At 40.4% G+C, this 23420-nt stretch overlaps 1 long non-coding RNA gene across 1 annotated transcript in view; it reads right to left on the bottom strand.

Moving 5' to 3' along the window:
• The window catches only part of LOC131380741 (uncharacterized), a 54331-nt gene extending 31938 nt beyond the window's left edge, over positions 1-22393 (bottom strand). Inside the window, exon 1 of the long non-coding RNA XR_009208897.1 lies at positions 22330-22393. This is a non-coding gene — a long non-coding RNA (uncharacterized LOC131380741). The remainder of the gene's footprint in view (positions 1-22329) is intronic.
• Positions 22394-23420: the final 1027 nt, after the last annotated feature.

Genomic DNA, 23420 nt, shown 5'->3' with positions numbered 1-23420 from the left:
ATTTGGAGGTCATAGGCCTAGATTCTATTTAAAGTCACATGACTGGATGAAATCACTTGGTAAATGTATATAGGAGGTAAATAGAGCAGAGAAGAGTGCTCAGGACTAAGTCTTAAAGAACTCTAATATTTAGAGATTGAGCAAGGTAAAAGGAGACATCAAAGGAGACTGGTAAGTAATCTATGAAGTAGGAGGAAAACAAAGAGACTGTGGTGTTATGGAAGCCTAAAAGAGGAAGAAGGTACTTCAAGAGAGAAGGTGGGTTAAACTGTGTTTGATACCTCTAAGAAGTCAGGCTTTACAGCATTTTTGTACCTGTAGAGCTTCCTGTCTTGCCAGAATCAGCACTTTTGCCCTCTAAGCTCCAAGTTACAGAACTATCTTTTCCTCTCTCACATCTCCTGGCCAGGCTCTCCTTTGCCTCTGTGGTTTCACCTACATTGTAATCTAAAACATTCCTTTGTATATCTCCCCTCTCCAACTCCTACTGCTCCTCCAGGTCTCAGCTTAGACGCCACTTCTGTAGATCTGTTTGAGGGGCTCCATCCATGATCTTCCAAAGAATCCTGCTCTTCCCTTGTCAAAGCACTTGCTGGATGATAACTCCTCTATTCTCCATTTGACTGTAAGTTCTGTGAGGTCAAGCCCACAGATTTTATCCTGTTATCTTTAGTGTGTGGCATAGTGCTGAGAGATGCTAAAATACATATACACATACACATTTTTAGAGTAAATGAATGACGACACAAATGCTGAATCCACCTCCACTATGCTGCCTGACTAACCCAACTAGTTAGTCAAGACTCAACCCTCATTGGGAATTCTCCTCCCAGTAGTATACCATTTTCATGGTCAATAAAATTTCATCCATTTGAAATAAATGGAGGGAAGCCTACTGTGAATTACGGAGAAACTGTATCATTTTAAAAGCAGTTTTTGTGCTTTCAGGTAAGCCCTAAAAATATCTTTCCTGTCTGAACTAATACTTTGTAATTTGTTCACTCATTATTTGCCTTCAAATGATGTTAAAATATTTTTAAAGGTGATGAAACCCCTTTCTTAAGTAAATGGAGCAACAATCCTGAATATGAGTTTATACTACTTCTTTGTTTAGCAAATTCTACTTGCTACATATAGATAAGACAAAGGTAAATTTTAATCTAGCCTCAGGAAAAAAATGTTGAATTGTTTGAATCCCTTTCAGGATTCTGAAGGTCCTTGTACTTTAGGAAAGATAAAAATAGGTGAGAAGCGGAGGGTGATGAGGGTCCCAGAATTGCATTATTTTGAAACTCTATGTCTTTTGATATATAATACCAAAGTAGTGAGTCTGATTTATAGATATTAAAGTACTATCTTTAGAAGTAGGAAGTCAGCAATGGCATATATATTCCTTCCCTTCCTCCCTGAAGATTGCACACACATCTTTTTAGAGATACAAAAATGATTTAGAAATATAGAGAGAAGCTGGTTTTTTTTAGGCATTGCATTTCTAGGTTTTCCTAAACTTTAAAATGTGTTAGGGAAAAAAATTTCTTAACAAGTTTCCAACTATTCGTTGATGTTAACCCTTCAAAGGTAGCTTTCTTCTTCTTTTTTGAAAAATAGTGTATTTAGGTAAAAGATGACTTGGGATATAAACCCGGGGTTCTAGTTCAAGGGACAGGATACAGAAAAGGTGCTCAGCACCCATAGGGCTCCAGCTTTCTCTGTGTAGCTGGATTAGTGGCTATTATCCCCATGGCTGCCTGAGTGAGGCTCAGAGACATGTGACAAACAAGCTGATTGCAGCCCTTGCTGACACAGACTGTATGAACAATAACACTCCAACAGACCCATCCAGCCTACTCCTCTCTCCAACTCTGGGTGTGTCAAGTGGAAAAATGATTCCAAGAGGCAGCACAGACAATACCTCTGGCTTCAAGAATCAATGCCAGGAGCCAATTCCTAAAAATAATTGAGTAGAGTAATTGGGTAGGGACAGATGCTAGGAAAGAAATAGTAAAGTTTGATTATTATTTTATTTTAAGCACAACCCCAAAGCTACATTACTGTGGACCCCTTTTAGCCCTTGACATAAATGCAGATTTGTGGATATTTTCTATTGTGTCAGTGAGTTCTTGTGATATTAAATAATGAAACAAATATGACCCAAAGATTTGAAGAGATTATCCAGAGTCAGTAATTCCCAAAAGGAAAGAGAACAGTGGGCATCTTAATGCTATGAGCTTTTCAGGTGTGGCCTCTTTCTTCAGATTTATTGATAACGGTCTCCAGAGAAAATATCCTGGCAAAAGCCCCCTTTTAACAAATATTTCTCAATTTGGCCAGCAGTCAGTTCTCTAAAGTAGCTGTAGCCTGCAGGCCCTATAATCCAAAAAGAGGCTTCAATTTTGTTACAATGCAGAGTTTGAAGGTAGGCACAATGCCATGCTTGAGTTGAGAAAGTGTGAAGGCTGTGGGGGCTACAAATCTGAAGGGTTTGCTGGAAATGTGTGTAGGTGAAGACTGTATCTTAAATGCCTGGCAGTTCTTGGCAAGAGTCAAGCCAGCCCCATAAGAGGAGGATCCCTCTGGGCCTCTCTCCAGCACAATCTGAGGCAACAAGGCACACACTGTGGTCCTGGCTAGAACACACTGGTAGAGTTTCCTTTCCTTGCCCCAGGGGAATGCAGAAGACCTCAGCAATCCTCGGGCACCTGCAGGCTACCAGTGTGCACGCACACACATGTGTGCACATACACCAGCCTTTAGTGTGCACTGACTCAGGTTGGTAAAAGCAGTAATCCTTGCTCTCCTCTGTGCTGGGGACCTCTCCTCCCTTCTCACTGGGCCCACAGGTTGAGGAGATTATTATGCTTATTTTGATTTTGCTCTTTTCTGTTGAGTCAGTCTTCTCTGGAAAGAAGCGCAGTTAATTTTCCCTTCAGAAATATAACATTGGTCTTCAGTTAGAGTGCTTTCATGCGTGTCTCCAGAATTGACTTCTTTCATAGTTGCATTACTTGGGGTCTCAGTTTCTTCATCTGTGGAGTGGGACTGCAGTGACCTACTCACAGAATTGTTATGAAGACTGAATGAGAAGAAACAGTATATGTGATAGTGCTTTGGAAGCTGAAATGACTTAACATCAAATAACAGTCATTATTAATAAGATCTATTCATCAATAGCCAAGTTTACTCACTGATGTCAGAAGCAGATTCTGAGAATGTGCACTCTTAGCTGTTTTCTAGCTGTGTGAACTTCTAAGCAAGTTAATTAACTTCTTAGAGGCTTAATTTTCTTATTTATAGAATTAGGAAAATAATACCTATTTTTACGAGGCTGTTGTAGGAATTTTATTTATTTATCTATTTATTTATTTATTTATTTATTTATTTTGAGACAGACTCTCACTCTGTCACCCAGGCTGGAGTGCAGTGGTACAATTTTGGCTCACTGCAACCTCCGCCCTCCTAGGTTCAAATGATGCTTCTGCCTTAGCCTCCTGGGTACCTGGGACTAGAAGTGCACACCACCACACCTGGCTAATTTTTGTATTTTTAGTAGAGATGGGGTTTTGCCATGTTGGCCAGGCTGGTCTTGAACTCCTGACCTCAGGTGATCCACCCACCTCGGCCTCCCAAAGTGCTGGGATTACAAGCATGAGCCACTGTGCTCGGCCTGTTGCAGGAATTTTAAATAAGCCATATTACACTTAGCATAGTGCTGACACATAGTAGATGTTTTAAAATGGTAGTTATAGCTGTTGTGTTAACAAATGTTGCATACATTTGTAGAAATAGAATGCTTCTTTCTTCCCAAACTTGCTAAAGTGTTCTTTCTTGCCCGAGAACTAAATGCCTACCTCAGTCACTGTTAAAAGTGTGCATAGGTGTGGTTCACTGGAAGGATGCTCAGGACATGACAATAAATAAGCCATGGACTGCACTTTGAATGCATTGCTTGAATTCATATGAGGATTATTATTTTAATGCTCATTATTTCAATGCCCTTGTTTAGCTTCCTTTTATTCCTTTGCATTATTAAAAATGCCTTATTAAAAATGCAAAGGGATAAAAGAAAGCTAAAAAGCAAAGCAAATCAAAGCAACTAAGTTTAACTATTATGCAGTTTGGTAAATTTTCTATCAGTTTAGTTAAGGGTTGGCATCTTTATTAACTAATAATGAGAATGGGAAAAAGAACATATTGAGGCCTACCAAGTAATAAATCATAACTTTCACATCTTAATTTAATGTATTAAAAAATAAGATAGTGTTCAGCGCCACATTCTGGTCTGTTTAGAGAGGGGGAAAGGAGGAAAAGCAAGAAGATGGAATAAGAGTTTCCATCATTGCCCCCCCCAACCCACCCCCGCAAGGACACTGAGTTAATAACTATCTACAGAGAAAAAACCCCTTCATGAGAACAAAAAATCAGGTGAGCACTCATAGTATCTGGTTTTAACTTTATATCGCTGAAAGAGGCACTGAAGAGCTAGAAAAAATAGTCCTGAATTGCTGATACTACCCCTCCCCCACCCCTGGCTGCAGCAGCGTGGTGCAGAGTGTCTCTGGGAGCTGGGGGAGGGAGAACACAGCAATTGTGAGGCACTCAACTCAAAGCTGTTCTGTTAGAGCAAAAAGGAAAACCCGACCAAACTCAGCCGATGCCTGCCAACGGAGGGAGCATTTTAACCAGGCCTAGCTAGAGGGGAATCACTGATCCCAGCAGTCTGAACTGAGTGCCTGCAAACCTCACCACAGAAGGCTACAGCACCCTGTGTCTCCAAGTAAACATGAAAGGCAGTCTAGGCCGTAAAGTCTGCAACCCTTAGGAGAGACCTAATGCTGAACTAGGCCCAGAGACAGTGGACTCAGGGTGCATACTGAGACATCAGCTGGGGCAGCCAAGGGAGTGTGGCATCACCCCTCCCCTAATCCCATACTGCTCAGCTCGGCGCTCCGGAAGAGAGGAAAGAGTAGGGGAGACTGTCTTGCATCTTAGATACCAGCTCAGCTACAGCAGGATAGGGCACCAGACAGAGCTGTGAGGCCCCTGTTCCAGGCCCTTGCTCACGGAGAACATTTCTAGACACACCCTGGGTCAGAAGGGAACCTGCTGTCTTGAAGGAAAGACCCAGTCCTTGCAGCATCAGTCACCTGCTAACTGAAGAGCCCTTGGACCCTGAACAACCAGTAGTGATACTCAAGTACTACATCGAGGACCTTGGACGAGTCTCTGAGACATGCTGGCTTAGCTCTGAGACAGCATGGTCACAGAGGGGTAGAGCACCAAGCAGGCCCTCAGGGTCCCTGGTTCCAGGACTTGACCCTTTGCTGGCATTTTTGGACCTGCCCTGGGCCAGAGGGGAGCCCACTGCCCTGAAGGGTGAGTCACAGGCCAGGCAGCATTCATCACAAGCTGATTTAAGAGACCTTGGGCCTTAAGGGAACATGGGCAGTAGTCTGGCAGTACTCTTCGTGGTTTGGGGTGGGGGTGACTCTGGGATGAGGCCCCTCTGCCTGTGGAAAGGGAAGGGAAGAGTGGGAAGGGCCACATCTTGTGGTTTGAGTGCCAGCTCAGCTGCAATACAATAGATCACCAGGTAGACTTCTAAAGTTTTGGACTCCAGTCCCTGACCCCTGGACAGTACCTCTGGACCCACCCAGGGCTTAGGGGACCTCACTACTCTAAAGGGAAGGACACAGGCCTGACTGGCTTTGCCACCTGCTGATTATAGATCTCCAGGGCCTTGAGCACACATAGGCAGTAGCCAGGTGTGGTCACAGCAGGCCTTGGGCAAGACCCAGTGCTGTGTTGTCTTCAGGTCTGACCCAGTGCGGTCATAGTGGTTGTGGCCACAGGGGTGCTTGTGTCACTCCACCCCCAGCTTTAGGTGGCTCCGAACAGAGAAAGAGAGAGACTCTGTTTGTTTGGGAGAAAGTAAGGGAAGAGGACAAGAGTCTTTGCCTAGTAATCCAGAGGATTCTCCCGAATCTTGTCCAAGACCATCAAGGTGGTACTTCTACAAGTCTGCAAGAACTGCAGTGTTACTGGGCTTGGGGTGTCACCTAAAGTACATACAGCTTAGATCACAACACCCAAGTCCTTTCAAATATCTGGAAAGTCTTCCCAAGAAGGATTATTTACAAATAAGCCCAGACAGTGAAGGCTACTATAAATACCTAACTCTTCAATGCCTAGATACCAAAGAACATCTACTAGCACAAACACCATCCAGGAAAACACGACCTCATCAAATGAACTAAATAAGGCATCAGGTACCAATCCTGGAGAAACAGAGATAGTGACGTTTCAGACAGAGAATTCAAATTAGCTGTGCTGGCCAGGTGTGGGGCCTATAATCTCAGCATTTTGGGAGGCTGAAGTGTTAGCATCACTTGAGCCCAGGAGTATGAAGCCAGCCTGGGCAACATAGTAAGACCTCCATTTCTATATAATTAAAAATTTTAAAATAAAAATGATCGCTGTATTGAGGAAACTCAAAGAAAGTCAACACAGAGAAGGAACTCAGGATTCTATCAAATAAATTTAACAAAGAGATTTAAATAATTAAAAAGAATCAAGCAGAAATTCTGGAGCTGAAAAATGCATTTGGCATACTGAAGAATGCATCAGAGTTCTTTAATAGCAAAATGGATCAAGCAGAATAAATAATTAGTGAGCTTAAAGACAGGCGATTTGAAAATAAAAAAAGGGGACAAAAGAAAAAAAGGATGAAAAACAATGAAACACACCTACAGGATCTAGAAAATTGCCTCAGAAGGGCAAATTTAAGAGTTGTTGGCCTTAAACAGGAGGTAGAGAAAGAGACAAGGGTAGAAAGTTTATTCAAAGAGATAATAATGGAGAACTTCCCAAATCTAGGGAAAAATATAAATATCCAAGTACAAGAGGGTTATGGAACACCAAGCAGATTTCACCCAAAGAGGACTACCTCAAGGCATTTAATAATCAAACTCCCAAAGGTTAAGGATAAAGAAAGGATCCTAAAAGCAGCAATAGAATAGAAACAAATAACTGACAATGGAGCTCTGATACATCTGGCAGCAGACTTTTCAGTGGAAATCTTACAGGCCAGGAGAGAGTAGCATGACATATTTAAAATGATGAAGGAAAAAAACAAAACAAAACAACTTTTACCCTGTAACAGTATATCTGGCAAAAATATCCTTCACACATCAAGGAGAAATAGACCTTCCCAGACAACAACTGAGGGATTTCATCAATACCAGATCTGTTCTGCAAGAAATGCTAAAGGGAGCAAATCAGTCAGAAAGAAAAGGACATTGATGAGCAATAAATAATCACCTGAGGATACAAAACTCACTAGTAATAGTAAGTACACAGAAAAACGCAGAATATATAACACTGTAACTGTGGTATGTAAACTACTCTTATCCTAAGTAGAAAGACTAAATGATGAGCCAATCAAAAATAATAACTACAAAACTTGTCAAGACAGAGTCAGTATAATTAGATACAAATAGAAACAACAAAAAGTTAAAAAGTGGGGGGATGAAGTTAAGGCATAGAATTTTTATTAGTTTTCTTTTCACTTGTTTGTTTGTTTATGCAAATAGTGTTAAATTCTTATCAGGTTAAAATAATGAGTTATAAGACAGTATTTGCAAGCCTCATGGTAGCCCAAGTCAGAAAACACACCATGGACACACAAAAATTAAAATGCAAGAAATTAAATCATATCACCAGAAAAAGCACTTTCACTAGAGGAAGACAGGAAGGAAAGAAAAAAGGAAGAGAAGACTACAAAACAACAAGAAAACAAATAACAAAATGGCAGGAGTAAGTCCTTACTTATCATAGTAATATTGAGTGTAAATGGACTAAACTCTCCAATCAGAAGACAGATGGAAAAAATCAAGACCCACCGATCTGTTGCCTACAAGAAACACACTTCACCCATAATGATATAAACAGACTGAAAATAAACGGATGGAAAATGATATTCCACACCAGTGGAAACCAAAAAAGAGCAGGAGTTGCTATATTCATATCAGAAAAAATAGATTTCAAGACAAAAACTATAAAAAGACACAAAGAAGGTCACTATATAATGATAAAGGGGTCAATTCAGCAAGAGGATAAAACAATTTTAAATATATATGCACCCAACAATGGAGCACCCTGATATATAAAGAAAATAGTATTAGAGCTAAAGAGAGATAGGCCAGAATACAATAATTGCTGGAGACTTCAATACCCCACTTCCAGCATTGGACACAGCTTCCAGACAAAAAATCAACAAAGAAACATGTTGCTTAATCTGCACTATAGACCAAATGGACCTAATAGATATTTACAGAACATGTCATCCAAGAGCTGCAGAATACACATTCTTTTCCTCAGCACATGGATCATTCTAAAGGGTAGACCATATGTTACATCACAAAACAAGTCTTAAAACATTCAAAAAAATGGAAATAATATAAAGCATCTTCTCTGACCACAATGGAATAAAATTGTAAATTAATAACAAGGAATTTTGGAAATTCTTCAAATACATAGAAATTAAACAATATGCTCCTGAATGACCAGTGGATCAATGAAGAAATTAAGAAGAAAATTTAAAAAATTCTTGAAACAAATGATAATGGAAGCACAACATGCCTAGCTAGAGCAATCACACAATAGGAAGATATAAAAGGCATCCAAATTGAGAAGAAAGAAATCAGTTTATCCTGGTTTGCAGTTGATATGATCTTCTATTTGGAAAAACCTAAAGTATCCGCAGGAAAATGATTAGAACTGATAAACATATTCAGCAAAGTTGGAGGACAAAAAAATCAACACGCAAAAATCAGTAGCATTTTTATATACCAACAGTGATCAAGGTGAAAAATATTTTTTAAGTAATCCCATTTACAATAGCCACACATCAAATTAAATACCTAGGAATTAATCAAAGTGAAAGATCTCTATAATGACAAACATGCCAAGAACATACACTGGGGAAAAGACGGTCTCTTCAATAAATGGTGCTGGGAAAACTGGATGTCCATAGCAGAAGAATGAAGCTAGACCCCTATCTCTTACCATATACAAAAATCAAATCAAAATGGATTAAAGACTTGAATCTAAACCTCAAACTTGAAAATACTACAGGAAAACATTGGGGAAAATCTCCAGGACGTTGGTCTGGGCAAAAATGTCTTGAGCAATATCCCACAAGCACAGGCAACCAAAGCACAAATGGACAGATGAGATCACATCAGGTTAAAAAGCTTCTGCACAGCAATGGATACAGTCAACCAAGTGAAGAGACAACCCACAGAATGGGAGAAAATATTTTCAAACTATCCATCTGATAAGGAATTAATAACTAGAATATATGAAGAGGTCAAACAACTCTATAGGAAAAAAACTAATAATTGGATTCAAAAATGGGAAAAATATTTGAATAGACATTTCTCAAAAGAAGACATACAAATGTCAGACAGGTATATGGAAAGGCGCTCAGCGTGATTGAACATCAGAGAAATGCAAATCAAAATTACAGTGAGATATCATCTCACCCGGGTTAAAATGGCTTTTAGACAAAAGAAGCAATAAATGCTGGTGAGGATGTGGAGAAAAGGGAACTCTTGTACACTGTTGGTGAGAGTGTAAATTAGTACAATCATTATGGAGAATGATTTGGAGATTCCTTTAAAAACTAAAAATTGAACTACTATGATTCAGCAATCCCACTGCTGGGTATATACCAAAAGAAAGGAAATCAGTATATCCAAGAGATATCACACTCCTATGTTTGTTGAAACACTGCTTACAATAGCTAAGATTTGTAAGCAACCTAAGTGGCCATCAACAGATGAGTGGATAAAGAAATGTGGTACTTATACACAATGGAGTACTATTCAGCCACAAAAGATCCAGTTATTTGCAACAACATGATGGAACTGGAGACCATTATGTTAAGTGAAATGGGGCAGGCACAGAAAGACAAACATTGCATGTTCTCACTTATCTGTGGGATAAAAATCAAAAAAATTGAACTCATGAAGATGGACGGTAGAAGGATGGTTACCAGAGGCTGGGAAGGGTAGTAGGGGGTTGTGGGGGAGGTAGGGATGATTAATGGGTGCCAAAAAATAGAAAGAATGAATATGCGTCCTATTTGATAGCATAACAGGGTGACTATAGTCAACAATAATTACATATTTTAAAATAAAGAGTGTAATTGGATTGTTTGTAACTCAAAGGATAAATGCTTGAGGGGATGGATACCCTATTCTCCATGATGTGCTTATTTCACATTTCATTGCCTGTATCAAAACATTTAAACATACACACCTACCATGTACCCACAAAAAGTAAAAATAAAAAATTTTAACTTTTTTAAAAGGGGTGGGGAGAAGAGAGAGGTCAGAAAAAAAAAATGGAATATGTTAAGGGAAATAAGGTAAAAGCAAAATCCCCATTATAAGAACTTGTAAAATATAGCCATATTACAGATTTTAACCACAAGCTTAAGCAAGAATATCTTCTCTTGGCACGCTCTCCACAGGAATAACTTGAGGCAGGCATTTCCCAGCTATACAACTACACAAGTACCTAGATGAAAGGAGTTATGTACATTTCTGCTGTCACTGAGTACCCAAAATAAGCTCATGGATCTTGGAACCAGAGTGAGCCATATCTGGGCTTACACTGCATTCAATTCTACTCCTCAAAGAAAAGGGCTCTGGTTTTAACATTAATAGCAGAAGAAAAGGAGAGCAGGAATTAGAGTTGCAATTGGGTTAACAAAGATTCTGCATATCTCATCATCCTCTATAGTTAGGGTCTCCCTCTCTCTCTCTCTCTTTCTCTCTCTCTCTCTCACACACACACACAAAGGTAATACTCTCTCTTGATAAGATTGCAGGATAGTCCCATTTATGTGCCATTTTTGTAAGCCCAGGGCAACATAGGGACAGAACTTGTTGGACAGTTGGTCATCAGCTATAATTTTATCAAAGGGTGAGATGCTATCAAGCTTCGTCCCAGAACCTAGTGACCCAATGCCCAGTTCCAGTGTTTCTATTTTAACAACACTGAATAGAGCTTTCTTATTTGACACATTGCAAACAAACACGTTGAGAAGACAAAAAAAAAAAAAGCACTGGGGAGACTACAAATAGATTTCACCTCCCAGGCCAACCCTGATCACTCTGAATCCTGTGTTGAGAATGGTTCTGAGACCATTTCCAAGTTTGGAAGTGGTGTGATCTATAAGAAATGCCTATAGAGGGCCCTGAAAGCAGCAGCAGTGGGACACAGATCATGTATCTGTCATCTTTAAGCTACAGATGTATTAGACACACATAAAATCACAGAAGTGTAACATCGGTGTTACTGTCACCTAAGAATTGATGCCATCTGTAGTATGTTGTTCTTTGGTTATCAGTTGCTCCTTGAACCACACACCTGCCCTGCATCCAGAAAGGTATTGCCTATAGTATTTTCTCACATTAAGCCTGCATTAATTTGTTTCTGTACTATCTGGTTTGGCTGATGTTGCTATAATTTTTTTTAATATCTGGGGTCTTTGTATTTGCATAATCTTGCCTGAATTACACTGCTGGGTTGGCGAAACATCTCTGGCTAACTAGAACAACCAATAACTTGTTTAAAATTTTCACATACTTTGCATTTGTTATCTTTAATTTACAATCACTTGGCTCAGTTTATTCTGTGCAATCTCAACCCACTAAGCTATGCCAACCTGTGCCCATTCCTGTGCTCACTGTGTATGCATCCATTTCTCAAGGTAGCAGTTTGGCACCTGCTACCTTAAAATAAGTCCAAGGTCTTGGAGTCCTTTAAGAATACAAACTTGCACAGACAAATGCCAAGTCAATGACCTCTCTAACTTTGAAACATTGGCCACCTGGCTCTGATAATCACAGCAGCCATACAGGCCACTGATTCCTCTCTGTGTCTCACTGTTCCAGCTCTGCCTCTGAGGAGGGGCCACCCCATAACATGGGGCAGGGAAAATGAACTTCTAGGCAAATGGCCAATAGATGTCCATAATAAACTGACCCATTTCAAAGCTTTCCCCTCTTAATTAAAATTACTGCTACCTCTGCAGAAAAATCCCCTTTGGACCTTCAAGTTCTTTTTAGATTCTTGCTTTTCTTTGGGTGGATAATGGGCTACAGCTTCAGCTTCCCTTTAGGGCTCTCACAAGTGAAGGGAGACAAAAAGGAGACAGGAAAGGAATTTGATAGGTCGTGAAAATGCCTCCCCTTGTGCCAAAATTGTGCCTGCCTTCATATACTGTGCCTCTGGTCTCAGGCACCAACCATATCCTGACCTGCACACATAGGAGGCCCAGAGGGGGCAGAAAGACTTTGTCACAGCAGGTAGAAAGCAGATGGAGCTGTCCCTTTACATAGGTATAGCTACTTAGGTACTCTCTTTCAGCCTCTTTCTGGGCGTTCTATTATTTAAAAAAAAAAAAAAAGACAGCAACCATGAGATGAGCCATCACTACTACCACAAGAAAAGGCAAATAACTGAGGGAACTTTATGAACATAAAATAGATTATCAAGTAAAACTTAAGGATACAACTAATACATCTCTAGCCATTTGGTGGGTATCCTAGAAGGCAGCTCCTGGACTGTCACATAAGAGAGAGATTGACAAGCCATTGTCGGAGTTGAGAGACGGTTAGCTAATCTCATACAGAGAAAAAAAGAAGTATGTTTCTTATGTTAAATAACTTGCCTTATTGCCTGCCATGGGGGAAAAATAACATTTTGTGTTTCTTTCATTTTTTAGCCACTTTCGATAAGTACAGTCTTAAATTCCCATGATTGGGTTAAACCATTATAAATAGGCCTCAGAAAATCCACTCTGACTTTTAGACCCCAGCACTTACATTCAGAAATTTCTTTTCTCCTTTCTAAAAATTTTTTTAATTGCTTTTTCAGTTTCTGAGTTAGAGTTTCTCTTTTACATTATTTCTAGGACAAGTGATGGAATGTTTGTAGGAAAAAGAATGCAAGGTTGTTTTGTCAAACTGAACAGAAGCCCTAGAATAAATACCTACCGGTGACCTTAGAGCCAGTCAATAATCCCAGGCACTAGGGAGGAGCAAATATAAATGTGACAATCTTAGAAAATGCTGTTCTAAAAATTGATCTATTTAAATATGTTTGCAGTATGCTTATTCGTGCTTAGGTCATGCATCTTATTCAAGTCACAAGCAAATAAATACATAATGCTCATCAGATCTCCAAGAGATAGGTCTGTATAGCACTTGCCCTCTCAGAGGAGGTAGTTGTAGGCTTGTTGGAAGAATAATTTGCCTTAAATTATGCAAGTAGTTGATTGAACACGTTGTTCTTATGAGAAGGAATAAAATAAATATACTCGCTTATTGTAACCTGGTTCTAACGAGCCTTAACCTTTAAGGGAAGAGTGTTATCTGCAAAAGACACAACTATCAAACCAGAGTTCATATCCTGAAACTTGAATTTTAATAAAAAGGGAGTACGCCACTTCTCTAAATTGGGAATGAACATGATTTTTCTTTTTTCTTTCTTTTCTTTTTTTTTTTTTGAGACAGGGTCTCACTCTGTCATCCACGCTGGAGTGCAGTGGTGTGATCTCTGTTCACTGCAACCGCCACCTCCCGAACTCAAGTGATTCTCAAGCCTCAGCATCCCGAGTAGCTGGGATTACAGGTACGCACACCATGCCAGGCTAATTTTTGTATTTTTTGTAGAGACAGGGTTTCGCCATGTTGACCAGGCTTGTCTCGAACTCCTGACCTCAAGTGATCCGCCTGTCTTGGCCTCTCAAAGTGCTGGAATTACAGGAATGAGCCACCACGCCCAGCCCATGAGATTTCTTTTTAGGGAGTACACTTTTACTGCTTCCATTTGATAATAGTCTAGGAAACTCTGCAGTTGACATTCATATGCATGGACTGTGTGCAGAGGTAGAATTCCATCCTTTATTCCTAAACCCAAGGTCTCAGTGACAGCATTTAATCCTTCTGAGTGTTAGGCACTAGATTATTGATTTATTTGGCTTAAGGTGTGTTTGTGTGTTACAGCTGAATGCATAGATTGTAAGCTCCCTACAGGCAAAATATAATTCACATTGTACAATTCAGAGATGTTTATTATTTTTGATAATGATAATTATATGTCTTCAATATTCTACCAAGTACTTCCATCAAAAGCTTTGAAAGAGTTGCCATAATATGTTATTAAATCTTCAAAAGACTTGGCTTTCTTTTAATTTCAACAAATATTAGTAGAAAAATCCTCAAGGCCAGACAATGGGACAAGTGCCCAATTTAGTAATAAAGACAGGAAACTATTTATTGGGGGTGATATAAAATAATTTCCATAGGCCCATTATAGTAAAGAGCCCAAGGCTGGTATGAGGAAAGCATGAATAGAGCTCTGCAATGAAACTAAACTACAGGTAAAACTCCAGGTTGGAATATAAACGTTCTTTCTTATATCTGACATGAGGGTAAGATTAAAGAAAGGCTGGGCGTTGAGTTTCTGTTCGTCTTTAGCGTACTCCAGTATAAGGCAAGAAACATTCACATACATATGCAAAAAAAGGAAGGGGATTCTAACTGCAGACTCCCTGGCATCTAAGTCTCAGATATTGTTGGAACAATAGGAACCCGTCGATACCATCAGACCTATGAGCATAGTTGTTTTTGCTTCCAAGATCTACTGATGTCACAGCTTGTGAGGTGTGTGACTGTGCACCTTCTAAATACAGGCTGCCCTCTTACTGCTGTCTTACCTAACAAGGCTCATTGGTAAGATGGCAAACAGAGGAGGCCAATAAACCCCTGCAAAATAAGATCTACATTTTTATCTCGTCTGTCCTTTGACTCTGCATGACTTGAAGAAACTGGGTAGTAGATTCTGTTGAGAAGTTTTCCAAATAGGAAGAACAAGCCAAGCAAAACAAAGAATGACCTTCCTTTCAAGAACCTTTTTAAGTATTCACTTGAAAAAACACCAAGGCATCCTTCCTCTACTCTCTCCATTCCTACTCCAACCACAGCAATTGCCTGTCTACAGAAATAACCCTTAAGAAGTGGTTGGGAAATGAATGTGACGCCTGCCATCCTGGGCTGGTGCTCACTCACTCCTCATAGTCTGGAAAGTCTTGGTCCTCATAAATCTCATGTTGCTGTGTCCTCGCCACCATGCCAATGTTCTATTTCAAGGTCTACTACTCTGTCCGTACATAATAAAGAGTCATTAATTATCCCATGTTCACACTAGTCATGATTACTGGGGTCTGACTTTCAAGTCTGACTTAGCATTTCATCTGGTAACAGCATTTTAGGGATTAAACTTTCTTAGATTTACATTCCAATGGCAATATTACCATGTACTCAAAATGCAAGTAAGTCCAACTTTTAACAAATAATACTCTCACTGTTACTTAGCAAATCAAGAAATAAACATTTTAACAGCTGAAATTTTGTCTGTTACAGCTTTTTTAAATAGAAAAAAAACTGTCTATTAAAAAATAAAAAATATTTTTATTATTAATTTTATTTTTTAAAAAATGCTGTTAATGCTAGAAAGGATGTAAAAGTTGCACAACCCTTTTACAATTGTAAAATCCTTTGATTTCTTAGATGTGAAAACTTTCATAGTAATAATACATTATTTAATAAAAATGGAGAACCCAAATTGATACACTGTTATCAATGAGCCTGTGACTCTTGCGTGAATGAGTGAAAACCACTCTGAATTTGGAGATCTTTCTGCCAGGGATGCTTATTTCTCTTCTCATCTGAGGTCTGGCGGTTGATGGAATAGACAGAGACTGCCCAACTATGGCCACAGGGTAGGATTCCTCTGCAGAATAAAGAGAACTTGTGGACCCAAAGAGAAGGATTCCTCCTAGATCAAGCCTCCCTGGAAAATTCCACTTTAATCCATGAATCAGAGGGAAAAACTGGAGCCAGCCCTGTCTGAAGTCTAGCAGTTCCTAACCAGTGCTGAGCCTGTGCAACTCACAGTCTAGTAGGAGGTCACTGTGGCATCAGCTGACAAGTTGAGTCTTTGCTTAAAACAAATTCTGTCGGAGTCATGGTGATTTCTTGGTTCTTCCAGTACTTGAGGAGGACTTCAGAGAAAAGGCAAAAATGCTGAGCATGAAATTATTCTGAAGACACGGAAAGCATGGAGAAAGAGTCCCTACTCCCCACTCCTGAAGCAGGAACTCTTGGCTTTTCAATTTCGTATTCTCCATCCAGAGAAATTCCCAAGGAGGCACCACACTCCCAGTTCTCCCTTTTTCCTTGCATTCCCAACAGCTACACAGAACTAAGAAAAAGCTGTCATTGAGAGGGTGGAAGAGAAGATCTTGAAATACTCATCACCGTGTTTTCTTCTTTTTCAGCACTTCCTGCCCTTTCTCCTAGTGGGCAGAAGGATCCACTTGGTCTGAAGAAGAATTAGAGTTGTTATGACTGGAAGGCCGAGGGAAAGGAAAAGTTATTGTTTTGAAGTTTTGTTTCCACCCAGGCTCAGGACAAAAGGCAGATCAGAGAGTTTCTGCTCAAAGATTTGTGGGCGGCCACTACCAGGCAGGCTGCTGTGAGTCTGGCTGGCTCCCGTCACGAGCACACGGCTCTGCCCCCTCACTTGTTTTTTTCCTTAGGGCTGGGCAGGGGCCTCCCATGACCCATTCTCACATTACCGCAGATGATCCTCCGTGACTCCAGAATGCTGAGCCCATTTCATTGCCCCTTGTGGATGGCTTTGTGTCAATAATCCACGACCCTTACAAAACCTAACTCCCACCCCTGGAAAGAGAAGGCCGAATCCTTGACCCCAGAGGGTGGTGTTAGTGAGGTAGGAGATCCAGCAACACTTGGTGAGTGGGGCTGGTAGATTGGGGGTGGGAGAACTTACCTCCTAACCCAGCAAACAGTGGTGTTTCCGAGAAAGACATTTTGAAACAACAAAAAAAGTTTGTGACGCCTGCGTTTCCAAATACCTAAGGATTCTGTGAAGATGCTTGCTATGTTGATTGTGATCCAGCGGTAAAAGTCATGTTTGTTGCTGGCCTCCATTAACTGGCCTGTGCCAGGCCAGCACTGCATACTTCTAAAACATTTCATTTAATCTTCACAACAGCCCAGTGGGGGTAGATAGTATTTTATGGACGAGGAAACAGACTCCAGTGCTTCTGATCTTAACCACTAGGCTACATTACCTCCCAACAAGACTGGATGATAGAGAGTAAGGATGATACATTTCTTCAAATATTCAATTTCCTAAAATAGATCTATTTTATGATAGATTCTGTTTTAAATAAATATAAAATGCTACATTTTCAGTTGGCAGTGGCAAGAGAATGGCAAGGGAGATAGATTCTTCATTAGTATTCAAGTTCTCTCCTTTCCAGGAGAATTTGCTGAGGAATTCCCTTTACATATCACAAAAAGGGTAGTTCTCTGTGGGACCCTCCCACTTCAACACATTTAGTACCACAGAATGAATGGGGAAATAAACTGCCTAGGTCTTAAGGCTGATTTTAGGAGATGTGAGGTATTTTCAAATTAGGTCCTTCAATGCTTTTTTTTTTTCTCCTCTGTATGTAAAGCAACATATTTCTACACCATTTAAGAGAAAAGAAAATGAGTCAGTGTGAGCTGCCAACAGCTGGCTGACAACCTTGAGCACTGGGTGGGTTGGAAAGCGTCCAGACTTTGCATAAGGAGTTCATTTTGGGTTAGTTAAAAAAAAAAGGCGGGAGGTGGGGGAAGGAGTTGGCCCAGATCCTGTTCCACAAATTCAGGAACAAGGAGTTGAGATTCCCTTCAGAAACTGCTGGAGGGTGGCTCTGCAGGTCCGTTTGCCAAACACTATTTGACATCTGCTTGTTTCCCTGCCTGATACAAGAAGAACCGTTAACTGTCCAGGTTTTTCCTCTGACAAGCCAATGATTCAATGCAGCAGTTGAACCATGTGAAGGTTAATTCCCTCTTTCTCTATATCCCTTTTAGAAAGATCTATTATTTCTACAGACTTCAGATTTTTTTAAGCTTCCTTGTCTTCTTCCTCTTGAATCTTACTCACCCTCACTTTGGGTTTAGCTTATTAGGCTGAGGCTAAGTTCAGTAGCAAAATAAAAAACTTCACATTCGTTAAAGAATTAAATCCTCTTAGTTCTCTAATGTGTTTCACCTTTCCAGAGTAGTAAAAATGTCATGTTTCAAAACAGGAATAGCCATTTTTAGTTTCAAAGTAACAAGTGATCAATGTAAAAAACATTAGACAATGCAGAAAGGTATAAAGAAAAAAGTAAAAATCAACTGAAATTCAACCACTGGAGAAAACTAATCACCATTAACATTTAAATATATATGCTTTCCATCTTATTTTTCTTACATGGGTAGTTATAAGTTATTTGGTAATCTGATAATTTTTACATATACATTGGGTATATTTCCATGGGAATACAACAGATCAATATCACTGTTTTTAAGAGGTGCACAGTACTTCAATGTATAAATGTTCATTGACTCATATTAATAGACGTTTTTGCTAATACAAATCATGCTGCAATGAACTCCCCTGTACATACATCCTTGCCCACTTGTCCAATTACAGCAGGTCCTCACTTAATGTCCCCTATAGGTTCTTGGAAATTGTGACTTTAACTGGAACAACTTTAAGCAAAACAACATATAAGGAAACCAATTTTACCAAAGGCTAATTGATATAAACAAGAGTTAAGTTCCTACAGCATATTTCTGGTCACTAAAATATCAAGCTTCTAAATAAAGACCCCAAACACTTGTAATATTAAACATTAAAATAAATGTGAGCTATACATACATTTTTAAAAGATTAATAAAAATAAGTCAGGTCATTTTTTACCCAGTTATTCCAGTTCAGGGTCTTGGGTGACCAGAACCTGTCCTGGCAGCTCAGGGTGCAAGGTGGGAACTAACTCTGGACAGGACGTCATCCTATCGCAGGGTGCACTCACACACCAGCCCACACCCACTCAGCCTGGGGCCATTGAGACAAGCCAGTTCACCTACTATGCACAGCTTCGGAATGTGCGAGGCAACGGGAGTGCATGGACAGAACCCATGCAGACATGGGGAGAATGTGTACACTCCACACAGACAGTGGCCCCGGCAGGGAATCAATATTTTTTCTTGTCAATGTTGCAAGAAAATAATGTTGAATGACAGACAAAACATTATTCTAGGACCTACTATATTTCTTTATAAGTTTCTCTGAATGAACTTTGCTAGATCAAGTTATATATATATATTTTAAGACCTTTGACACATAGTGCCAAATTGCCCTCCCATAGAAAAGCTGTACTTGTTTAGTCAATCTCACTGATTTTGTAAGAGTGTGGTTTTTTCCTCCTACTCTTACGAATGCTGGGTATAAGCCTTTTTTCCCAATTGAAAGATAAAAATTGGTACCTCCGTATTTCATTTTCCTTCTTTAATAACAAGGTTGAATGTGCTTCTGTATGCTTACAGCTATTTATATTTTTTCTTTTTTGAACTCTGTTTTTTCTCGCGTCCATTTTTCCATTGTGATTTTTCATATTTTCCTTCCTGATTTGTAGGAACTCATTACATACGAAGATGAGATCTTCTGGGCTGTATTTCAGAAGCTTTATTGTCCCATGAGATGTTAATAGGTGAACTGAGGGGAAAAAAGACTTCCATGGTCAGATTTAACACATCATTTCCTAAACTTCATTGGCCATGAGGACTTTTTTCTTTTTCCTCACAGAACACCCATTGGCATGGTTCAGGACACTGGTGTTCTGAGCACTAACATTCGAGAAATTGTTCTGTAAAGGAGGTTAACGCTTTATCTGTTACATATGTGGTGTGATTCCCCCTCCTCTGCCAGTCATTTGTCCTTTCCTCTACATGATTTTTTTTCATACAGCTTTTAATTCGTGTATTCAAGTCTCTCAATATTTTCTTTTGTGGTAATATAGAAGTAGGAACCCTGAAGTCATACTTGTTTGCTTTGAATCCTGGCACTGCCACTTGTTAGGACCTTTGGAAAAATTATCCTCTCTGTGCCTCAATTTTACCATCTAGAAAATGAGAAAAATTAATGTTACCAAAGTGATTGTGAGGATTAAATTACTTGATAGAAGTAAAGCACAGAGTATTAGATGTTGTTGATGATGATGATGATGATGGTGGTTTACTTTTTGGATTATTTAGAAAGTCTCTCCCCTTCTCTGTTGTAAAAAAAAAATTGCCCATATTTTATTGTCATATTTTTATGGAAGTTAATTTTGATATGAGCTATGGACTAAATAATTTTTTCCCCTATGCTTAGCCAGATTCTTCCATTGCAATTAATTGATTAATGCTCCCCTCATCATATACTATTACTTTCTTTTTCTGGGTCTTTCTCTTCTGCTCAGTCTATTCTGATACCAAGGCCCCTTCTTTCCTATTCCTTTTCAGAACATTCACAGCTACATTTGCCGAAATCAAGGGCACATGTTGGATTCCCTCTGGGAGTTGCCCCAACAGACCCTTGGTAAGGGAGGAGGGGCCTGCAGGGTGGGATCCAGGTGTCTCTGATACAGGTGAGAAATGCGGATCCTACAGACTGTGAATTTTAACTGGCACTGTGCCCTGTTCATCCCCATGTGCTGCTGAGGCCTGCTGTTGAGGGACAGCCTGGGGACTCTCTTAGGAACATTTAAACTCCAGTGTTGTTCACCAAATCACAGAAAAAGTGAGATCCTCATACTCCACCTTGTCCCTCCTCATTCTGCTGCACCAGTCAAAATGACCTCTAAATGATCATAAAAGATTTGATTAGGGGCAGAGGGGATTCCAACCTGACACATCCTAAGCTATGGAAAGAGAGCCAACTGGTCTCAGTTGATAGGAAGATTTGATACTGGGAGGCTCCATGAAGGTGATACTGGAGCACCACTGAGGATGTTTCACTCAGAGCTGAGAGTCCTTGGGTTGCCTGTCAGGCCCAGCACAACCTTCTCCTTTTCTGCACCTCATCATCTCTTGTTCACTCGGTTCCAACGACAATGGTCTCTTTGCTGTTCCTCAAACATGCTCCCACTTTAGGACATTTGCACATGGTTTTTCCTCTAGAATGTTCCTCCCCACATACCCACATAGCTTGTTCCCATGGAAGCTTAAGGCTTTTGTTCCAATGTCACCTTGTCAGTGAGGCCATCCCTGACCACGCTGTTGAAAGCTGTGCCTGGAGATCCTCAACCTTTCTTGCCTTATTTTTCTCCACAGTGCCAGTCACTGTCTGACCATCTATTTCTTCATTGTATTGTTGATTGTCACTCTCCCCTAGAATGTGAGCTTCGAAGAGCCTACCTTCTGTTGGTTTCCTGCTGTACTCTCAACACCTAGAACAGTGCCTGGCATATATAGGACTCCACTATTGTTTGTAGATAGAAGAGAAAATGAGTGTATCGATCAGGCAAAGTCACTTGCATGATACTTCATGATGTGTCCAGGCCTAGTAACAATAGCATGTTTTCTGAGAATGTAGGCTGACTTAAAGGACTCTGGATTTTCAAGCTAGCCTCTACAAATAAGATATCTCTAAAGTGGGGAGAAAGGCTACTGATACGGTTTGGCTGTGTTCCCACCCAAATCTCATCTTGAATTGTAGCTCCCATAATTCCCACGTGTCATGGGAGGGACCCAACGGGAGGTAACTGAATCATGGGGGCGGGGTTTTCCTGTGGGGCGGGGTCTTCCTGTGCTATTCTCATGATAGTGAATAAGCCTTTCATGGTTTTATAAAGGGCAGTTCCCTTGTACATGCTCTCTTGCCTGCTGCCATGTAAGATGTCCCTTTGCTCTTCCTTCCTCCATCTTCTGCCATGATTGTGAGGTCTCCCCAGCCATATGGAACTGTGAGTCCATTAAACCTCTCTCCTTTATAATAATTACCCAGTCTCAGTTATATCTTTATTAGCAGCATGAGAACAGACTAATACAGCCACATCTCTCAAAAGCGAGAACAGACATATGTCTGTGGTAACATCTTTTATTTGATGCCCTAGCTTCATTCCTAGGCTGCCACAGAGCCACTCAAAATGAAATTCAAAATCAAACCACAGTGAGATACCACCACACACCCACTAGTATGGCTACAATAAAAATGCAGAAAATACCAAGTGTGGGCGAGGATGGGGAGGAACTGAAACTCTCGTACACTTTGAAAAACTATTTGGCAGTATCTTCCAAAGCTGCATGTGCATATATCCTGACCCAGCATTTTCACTTCTGCATACCACCCAACAGAAACACCTACCTATGTCCAGCCAGAAGACAGGCAGGCACAATGTTCACAACAGCACTGCTTGTAATGGCCAAAATCTGGAGCAAAAAATGGAGAAAAATAGTAAAATCGATTTTTATGTGGTATATTCACACATATGCTACACAATATATGAAATCCATGATCTATGACCACATGCAATGATATAGATGAATTGAACAAACAAAATGTTGCACCAAAGTCAGACACAAAATTGTATAAACTGTGAATATGCTTCCATCAGTATAAGATCTATAAACAGGTAAAGCTATCCATGCTGTTAGAAATCCAGAGTGACTAGAAAGGAGGATTAAGGAAGCTTTGGGATGCTGGTAATATTCTGCTTCTTTTTTTTTTTTTTTTGAGACAGAGTCTCGCTCTGTCGCCCAGACTGGAGTGCAGTGGCGCAATCTCGGCTCACTGCAAGCTCCGCCTCCCGGGTTCACGCCATTCTCCTGCCACAGCCTCTCCAAGTAGCTGGGACTACAGGCGCCCGCCACCACGCCCTGCTAATTTTTTTGTATTTTTAGTAGAGACGGGGTTTCACCATGGTCTCGATCTCCTGACCTGGTGATCCGCCAGCCTCGGCCTCCCAAAGTGCTGGGATTACAAGCTTGAGCCACCGCGCCCGGCAATATTCTGCTTCTTTAGTGGGGTTCTGGTTACACAGGAATATTTAGTTTTTGATAATCCATCAAGTTGTACATGCATATGTGAAAATTTCTGTCTATATAAATGTTTTAAAAACTAGGTCCATGTATCAGAACCACCAATTGGAGTTGCAGGCCGCACATTTGCTAAAGCTGCTTGTTACAAAAAGCTGAAACTATTCCAGGATGCACTGCTCCAGTAATTGCGGTGGAGGTGGGTGGGAGGAGGAGGTGGGGGGTGGGGAGGGAACCTTCTGACCCTGGCTGGGTTGCACCTCTGAGATGCTGCAAGAACGAAGAATGGTAGGGGCCAGGTGTAGATGGGAGAAGGCAGCTGGTAGACAGCCTCGGGCTTTCTGAGGTATCTGAGGTCTTTGATGGCATCAAGGCAAACACTGCCTCCTCAGGGATCTAGAACTAGAAATAGCATTTGAC

Source organism: Hylobates moloch, unplaced genomic scaffold (assembly GCF_009828535.3).
Source record: "Hylobates moloch isolate HMO894 unplaced genomic scaffold, HMol_V3 SCAFFOLD_12, whole genome shotgun sequence".
Taxonomy (NCBI): Eukaryota; Metazoa; Chordata; class Mammalia; order Primates; family Hylobatidae; genus Hylobates; species Hylobates moloch.
The sequence above is the reverse complement of the archived record's forward strand: the minus strand, read 5'-3'. Positions and strand labels throughout refer to the sequence as shown.